Here is a 9,100-nt window from a genome sequence, read left to right on the forward strand (position 1 = left end):
GCAGAAGGAGACACACTTCCCTGTGAGTTATAAATGTGAGTGTGAAATTTCGGCTGTGAATGATGGGGCCAAACACCTCATCATTAAAGGTCTTTAGGACAACCAGGAAGAAACAAGCACAAGCAAATGGCATTTCCTCTCTAACTCTCTTCCTTAGAGGGCATGGCCTCACCCCTCCAACCATTAGCATGAGGTCAGGTCCTTCAGAGAAAGACGCCTAGGGTCAGGGTGCTCACTGGGAGCCACAGAGGCTCCAGGACACCAGTGTGACTTTACATCAAGCTTGGTACTTTAACCCTTCTCAGCCAAGTGGCGGAAGCAGGGTTGTGGTCAAAGATGAGAAATGGAGGCAGAGAATAGGATTTGCCGGCCGTTTGCACTGGAGATCATTACTTAAGGGCTACGTGAAGATGGGGCTTGAGGGGTGCAGAATTAGAGGCAGAAAGACAACAGAAAGCTGACTGCTACTGCTGATCGAGCATAACTCCTCCTGTCTACCCTTGGTGACAGGAAGGAACAAAGCGGGCAGACAAATACAGTATCAAGCAGTTAAGTCAAGCTCTCGGTCTTGGCCTCTCTCTGGCCCTTCCCTGCTTCTTTCTCATTCTCCTGTCCCCATCTTGCTCCTCCCCTTACTTCTCCTCCTCCTCCCTCTCTCACCCATCACCATCCTGCCACCTTACAAGAAATCACACTGGCATTATGTGCCTCAGTGTTCCAGGGTAGACATTGATGTCTTTGGCTATATCTGGATTCATATTCATTCATTCTCATTCTCTCTCTCTCTCTCTCTCTCTCTCTCTCTCTCGTAATCATTCAAATAGATTTGCCTCTGAAACATTTAGAGCTGTTAAACCAACACCAACCAAATCAAAACTAACTACTGGTTTTCCAGTGAACATTTTATTGATAGAATTAGAAATACCCAATGACAAATTTTATTAAGAAGAATTGCTGTATTAGAAGAAAAGGAGGTTAAGACCAAAAAGCAGAGTCTACCTTATATCTATATCCATAGATCCTAGATGCATTGCTTAAGAAGCAGTTTCATGTTTAAAAATATGCAAATAAAGAGAGTTCCAGAATCTATGGTCCTTGGCAAAAGTTAGCCTCTCCTGAAAGGCCCTGGGAGAACCCTGGAGCGGTGTTGAGGTTATTGAGCCTCGTAGTTCACGAACCCCAGATACCATGGGCACATTATAAAACCACATTGTCCTCTGTCAGAACTGACATGTGAATTGTCTTTGGTTTTATGGATGAAATTTTTTAAAACATAGTTTATCCAACTACAAAATAATACATAAGATTTATTTTCAGTTTGATGCTGACTCTGCCCTCCAGCTGATGGGCAGGAGAGGTGGGTGAGAGGCCCTTGTGGGACTCTATGGCACACATTCTGTTGTGACATGTCATACTGTGGCTGCCAGACTATTCCACAGACCAGTGCAGGATGACACAGGAGACTTGCTTTCTTATAAAAGATGCAGCCAACACTGCCAAGGAAATCACTAGATTGGCACTTCATCTCAACAACCCAAAGACTCCAGTTCCACTTGGTCACTATCCAGTGGAGCTGCACACCATAACAACACCACACCACACAGCCACATATGTAGTGCATCAAACATGCCACCCCATACAACAGTACACCATTTCACATGACACCATGCCACATCCTACCACATCACGTCACACCACAACACACACCCCACACCAATCCACCCCTCACTACACCACAGTGCATCACACCTGACCACACCACTCCAACCCATAGCAATCCCCATGGGTATTAGGTTGGGGCAGGGAGAGTGTGTGTGTTAGGGTACTCAGAGGCCCCCTTCCCTCTACAGGGTAGATAGGTGTCTATGCCTTTTGATCTTAATGAGCCCAAAAGGTCTCCCATCATCAACAGTTGGATATGGACCAGGAGGAAATCTATTCCAAACTCCCATATATTAAAGGAACCCCTTCTAAGATGTCTCAGTTGAGCCTTTCCACAAGCTTCCAGAGGTACAGAATTCACCACCTGGGGTATTTTGGTTGTTGAGATGAAGTGCAGGTGAGGGAATCCAGCCCTTCTAACTGTAGATATCTCTAATTGTTAGGAAATCTTTCTTGTCCCAAACTGAAGTTGACTGTATGCTTGACCCATTTATCACAGTTCTGTTGTATGCGGCTCCATAGAATAGGCCTACATTCCCACTCGGGTCTTTGATGTTCCCACTCAGTTTTCTCTCTTTCGGGTAAGACATCCTAACTTCTTTTACTCCATTCCCATCCTACACTACTAATACCGTGAACTCACTAGGTGACCACGCAGACTGTCATTGTCCACTCTGTCACCATCTAGGAGGGATGCCAATCAGAAAGAAAACTGAAGTGCTATCGCCTTCCACACACTGCCACTGGACTTGGTGCTTGAGGCCATTGCTGGGTCCACTCAGTCTGGAATTAGGACTTGGCGCTTATTGCACCCGGCCATGACCCCAGACAAGACCTTTACCCTCTCTGGCAATGGGTTTTCTGAACAGGAAAAATGAAGGAGTGGCTTTCCTTTACATTCTGCTTCATTCTATGGTTTCAGGATGGCCAATCTCAAGACAGATTTAGCGTGTGAAAGAGAACACATTAGCTATTGTCACTGTCACAGAACTAGACTCCAGTCCTTTACCAACACCAGCTGAGCAAAGAGACAGCAGGCCCCAGGAGAGAGAGTTTTGATAGGTACTAGAGGAGAGAGGGGTCCTGGAGGATTGTCCGGAAAAAGAAAACTTGGGAATCCAGGGATCATTTCTACCCAGGCAGGAAGAACCATAAAGACGCTGGGCAGAGGGCTGAAGAACAGGCCCCGGGAAGGCAAATTAAATGGGCTATCCAATTTTGCCTAGAGTTGGTCTAGTCCCAATTATGTGGACTCGGGCAGCACAATGAATCAGGAGTTCTACTTCTGAAAGCATATTGACACAGTAAGCTCATAGTTATTTAGAGGCCCACTAATCCAGTTTGTGGGTTATATAAGCCCTTTGGTTTTGCTCCTGGCATGAGAAATTTGGCCAAATCACCACTTGCAAACAGAACCATCAGAGACAGGGAGAGGAGTGATATAAATAATGAACAAACCTGGGCTTCCAGCTTCTGGTAATGAGATAGGATTAGCTCCTATTAGATGAACCACCCTGCAGGTAACAACTATACGCTGGACAAAATATAAAGAAATGGCTGCCCGAAGGCACTGTGAGCAGTAAAAATTAGGCCTCCACTGGAGGGGAATCAAATCTACACCTGGAAGAAGGACACACTGGTGAGTTTTCATTTGTTTACAGTTTTCATTTGAGTGCTGGCCCCAGTTGATGGCAACTAAAATTCATAGAGAAAACCCACAGCCTCAACTGGGTACAGTGGCACACACCTATAATTCCTGCAACTCAGGAGGCTGAGGCAGGAGGATCACAAGTTTGAGGCCAGCCTTGGCAACTCAGAGAAGTTCCAAGCAACTTAGTGAGACCCTGTTTCAAAAATAGAAAATAAAATTGTCTGGGAACATAACTCAGATGTAAAAAGCTCCTGGGTTTAATACCTGATACCCCCCCCAAAAAAATGAAAAGACATAATTATTCTAAGGAATTTATAAAATAGCCACCAAAACTGGTCAGTTAATTTAGCAAGGTTGTAGGGAGCAAGGTTGAGATATAATAACCAATTATATTTTATAATATTATCTACAAACAATTCAAAAATGAAATGCGAAACAATTTTATTTGCAATAACATTAAGAAACTAAAATTCTTAGTAATAAATGAAATAAAAGATGTGAAAGTCCTGTACACTGAAAGGTGGAACACATTCCTGATGGAAAATTTAAGAGCACTCAAATGAATGTCTGTGGATCAGAAGGCTTAATGTTGTGACATCAATACCCTCTAAAATGATCTGTAAACTCGAGTGGATCCCAATTGTAAGCCCACCTATAGAAAGCAATGAGCTGCTTCTAGAATTAAGTAGAAAGGCAAACATAGTAGGATATATAGAACAAATCTTGGAAAGCAAGGATGGAGAACCGACTCTCAGAGACAGAGCGTGTAGACAGAACAGGGAGCCCAGAAACAGACACACACTGATGTGTCAACTGATTTTCTAAACTTTGTATTTGGAAATAGTTATTGGATCATGGGAAATTGCAAAAGTAGTACCAAGAGGCTTCACAGACCTTTCTCTACTCCCCCTGAATGGTTGCATGTTGTATAATTACAGTACGATATTCAAACCAGAAAATTAACATTGGTACAATGTGTCATTTAATTTTGTGCTATTTTATTACAGTTGTATATTTGTGTGACCACCATCATAATCAAGATTCAGGATTATTCCAATCACAAAATCTTCTTGGTGTTTACACCCTCATATCCATCCTCCTCTTCCCATTCTTAACCTTGGGCAATATTAACTTCTTTATCCCCTGGCCAGATGGTTTTGAATAAAGGAATGCATGAAGGAATGCAAAGTCCTTTTTTTTTAATATAATATGCTGAAATACATCAAACCTAGACCCTTACCTCACACCAAACCAAAAAAGTTAATTCAGTGTGTATCATAAGACTATAAAAGTTTTAGAACAAACCTAGGAGAAAATATTTATAATCTTGGCATAAGCAAAGCCTTCTTGGAGCACAGAAAATCTTTTTACATATATATGTGTGTATATATATTTATATACATACATACATACACACATATAGTGTCTTTTGATGAGCAGAAATCTTAAATTTTGAAATTACATATATATATATATATATATATATATATATATATATATATATATATATTAGAAACACTTAAAACTTCACAAATTTTTTAAAATTTAATTAAAAAAATTAAACAGGCCAAGAAACTAAGCAAACACTTAACAAAGAAATATATACTAATGATCAAATATGAAAAAGTGCTCAATTAAACATAAAGGAAATCAAAGTTGAAATCTATCACAAAGCAGAATATCACCAATGACCCACTCAAATGGTTAAAACACCAAGTGTTTGTGAAGATGGAAGGCAATCAAAATTATTGTATATTTCTGGAGAGGACATAGAATGATACAACTAGTTGGAAAAAGTTCTGGCAAGTTAATGTAAAACTAATATACTAAGCTAGCATCCTTCAAAAATATTGAACTCTAGATAATGATACGTATCCTGACATATCTGGGAGTGAACTGTACTTACTTTCAAAAGCATAAAAGTTACAATATATTGATGGAGAGATACAGAAATAGATGAGTAAACATGTAATAGAACAGTATATAAAATATTAATTTTAGAATCCAAGTTGCAGGCCTGTGATGTTTATAATTCTTTCAACTTCATATATTAAATATTTTTTCTTATATAATATATATATATATATATATATATATATATATATATATATATATATATTAGTTGCAGTTGGACACAATACCTTTATTTCACTTATTATTTATTTTTTATGTGGTGTTGAGGATCGAACCCAGGGTCTCGCACGTGCGAGGTGAGTACTCTACCACTGAGCCCCAGCCCCAGCCAATATTTTTTTCTTAATAAATATTTTCTATTTAGTTAAGTAGTGAGTGTAAAATGAATGAACTTCACTACTTGTTATCAACTCTAACGAAAAAAGTCTAATTAGAAGAGAGGCTGACCCCAGCATAGTGGCACATGCCTACAATTCCAGTGACTTGGAAGGCTGAGGCAGGAGGATCACAAGTTCAAGATCCCACCCAGCCCCTGGCAACCACCATTCCACTTTCTGTCTCTGGGAATCCGATTACTTTAGGATCCTTGTGTGAGTGCCATCACACATTATTTGTCTTTTTGTAACTGACTTACTTTCCACGGTTTGGTAGTTGTGAATAATGTTGCTAAGAACATGGGTGTACAAGTGCCTGTTTGAATCCTTGCTTTCAATTCTTTTCATATATATCCAAATAGAACTGCTGGATCATTCCTTGATTTTTATCTACATTAGAAATAGCAGTTTTGAGAGCCACAGAATTATGATTGAGAATATAAGATTTAGAAACATACAGACTAAACTCAGATTCAGAAATCTTGTATTTTTTTTAAACCTTTCTGCCAGGTTTGGTGCCACACGCCTGTAATCCCAATGGCTTGGAAGGCTGAGACAGGAGGATCATGAATTCAAAGCCAGCCTCAGCAACAGCGAGGCACTAAGCAACTCAGTGAAACCCTGTCTCTAAATAAAATACAAAATAGGGCTTGGGATGTGGCTCAGTGGCCAAGTGCCCCTAAGTTCAATCTCCAGTACCATAAACAAAACATACAAACAAACAAAAACTTTTTATGGAAAAATTCTCTTCTAAACAAAAGCAGAAAGACTAGCATAACAAACACAAGTACCAGAGTTTGACTCCTTTGCCCAGCTCTAAGTGCTGCTCTCCTTGGAAAACAACATATTTTTATAACTCCATCTGCAAACTGAAGACATCACTCTTGGTGTCAAATTTCTGAGCTATAAAAAGATAGCATACATATACAAAGTGATATTTGCTTGTTTTCTTGAGTTGTTTCAGAATCCCTTGAAGATTTCAAGTTGTTTCTTATTGAGAATGATTCATTTAACAATGCACATGTCTTGCTGTAAGCACTAAGCTCCTGACAGTTGAATGAAGGAAGACATTTCTGGGAGCATCTGAAACCCCTACTGAAAGCATATGGGGTTAATTAGATTCATCAGGACATATAGGATCAGCATATGTAGGGCTTAACGGGTCAAAGGAGAAAGCACAGTAAAAATGAACCAAAAAAATTGTCCCTAAAATGACAATAAAATATAAAAGTAAACCAAAGCTAATAGTCTGCAGCACAGCTGCAGGAGCGACTCTGGAACAAGAATGACAGTCCCTCAGATACTGTGGGCTCTGAGCAAGATGGCAGTGGCCCTGCCTGGGAAAGCCTGTCTCCTCTTTTAATGAACGCTCACATCAAAGGCGGTGGAGGAAACCCCGGCCAATGCTGATGCTAACAAGAGTGGAGTGGACTGAAATGCCTTTTGAAAGTGATCAAATGATTTCTGTGGGCTATTTGAGAAGGAAAGCAAAGCCGTTTGACAGTTTCCAAACACATGGGAAATAATTAATATCTTAGAAAACCCCAGATGGATGACTCGAGTATAAGAATGTGAAAAAATGTATATTTGCACCAATTAATGGCCATGTGAAATCAGACAAGTTACTTAACTGTTTCCTCATGTGTGAAATAAGAGTCCTTTGTAGTTATTCATTAAATCAACCACTGCTATTGGGAACACAGGTTCTGAGAGCTGGGGATCCAGCAGACAAGGTCCTTGTTTCCAGGTAGCTTGAATTCTAATGAGGAGAGACAGGTAGTAAGTAGTAAAGAATATAGGTTTAGAGAGTGGTAGGTGCTATGGGAAAAATAAAATGACAATCAAGAGCTTGTGACAATTTGTGGGAGAGGATTTCTGGGAAAGAGACGAGTGAGAGAAAGGTCCTGAAGCAGGAAAGAGTTTAGAGGGTTTCAACAAGGAAAAAGGGTCAATGTGACTATCGCTCGTTAAGCAAGGTGGGGAGGACAGAAGAGAGGTCCTATGTGTTAAATGAGGATGTTTCAGATGTGTAGAAGGGTACATGATATAGAGTAGTTTCGATTTTATCATAAGCACAGCAGTGAGTTTGGTTGCGTTTATGGAGGGAGCATGATGGTTTGATTCACATTTTTGAAAGGTTGTCTGATTGCTGAGTGGAAAGTGGAGAGAGCTAAGAGCAGAAGGGAGACCAGAGAGAGGCTAATTCTGTACTCCATCCAAGTAGGGATGTTGGTACCTATACTATGGTGAACTAGAGAGAAATGGGCTACAGGAGAGACTGAATCTGGGGTGCAGGTAGAGAAATGATTATAATACTACTGACCTGATGGGGAGCTATGAAAGTGAAATAAGCATATGTAAAGGTAACACATTGTTGCAACCCCTCGCCGGCAAGGGAAAACACGACACAGGATTCTTCTTTCAGCAGTTTATTCAGGCCTTGATTCAAGTATCATCTTCTAGCGACCCCCCGCCGAGCGCCCAAGCATAGCCTAATAAAGCCTCCCGCATACCAATCCCAAGCTGCCACGTGGATCTTTCTCATAGGGTGGTAAGGGATTGCGCGCCAATTCTCCATAAAAGGAGTTGTTTATCACAGGCCACAGTGGAAGCCGGCGCCATCTTCTAATGGCGGCCACGGTCTAATAGGAACGGCTCACCACAACACGTGCCGCCTGCCTCCATAGACTTATCACCACAATATCAACAATGACTAAAGCAAAGAGCAGAAGGAAGACATTGTAGCTTGCACTTTCCTGTAGAACAAAGGGCAAAACCGTGGACCACTTGGCTTGCCTTCAGAATGTCAGGAGTTAGACAAAATTCCAGAAAACAGGCAACCTCTACAGTAAATTAGATAATGAAGAATAATGGAATGTTGGAGTTTGTTAACTACTTTTTCTGCATTTACGGATCTGATCGTATGCTTTTACCCCTTCACTCTATTAATGCAGCTCATCATAATTGTGCATGTTGAGCCATCCTTGCATTCCAGAGATAAATCCCACTCAAATCCTGGTAATGAGCTTTTTAGTGTGCTATTAAATTCTGTTTGCTAAGATTTTGTTTAAGATTTTTCACCCAAGTTATCCGGGCTGTTGTCCTATGATCATCTTGTCTTATAGTGTTCTTATCTGGCTTTGATGTGAGAGTAATGATGGCCTCATAAAATCAGTTTGAAATGTTTCTTCCTCTTCAATTTTTTTTTTGGAAATTAATGCATTGATAGTAATTCTTCTTTAAACACTTCCTAGAAATCACTAGTGTGTGAAGCCATCTCTTGGGCTTTTCTTTGTTGAGAAGGGTTTTGAAATCATTATTATTACTTATTCATCTCCTTACTCATTGTTGGTCTGCTCAGATTTTCAATTTCTTTAGGACTCTGTCTTGGTAGGTTGGATGTTTCTATAAATTTATCCATTTCTTCTAGGTTATCCAATTTGTTGGCATGTAATTGTTTATAGTAGTCTCTTAGCATCCTTTGAATTCCAACTAGAAT

This window comes from Marmota flaviventris, chromosome 16, assembly GCF_047511675.1.
Source record: "Marmota flaviventris isolate mMarFla1 chromosome 16, mMarFla1.hap1, whole genome shotgun sequence".
Classification (NCBI taxonomy): Eukaryota; Metazoa; Chordata; class Mammalia; order Rodentia; family Sciuridae; genus Marmota; species Marmota flaviventris.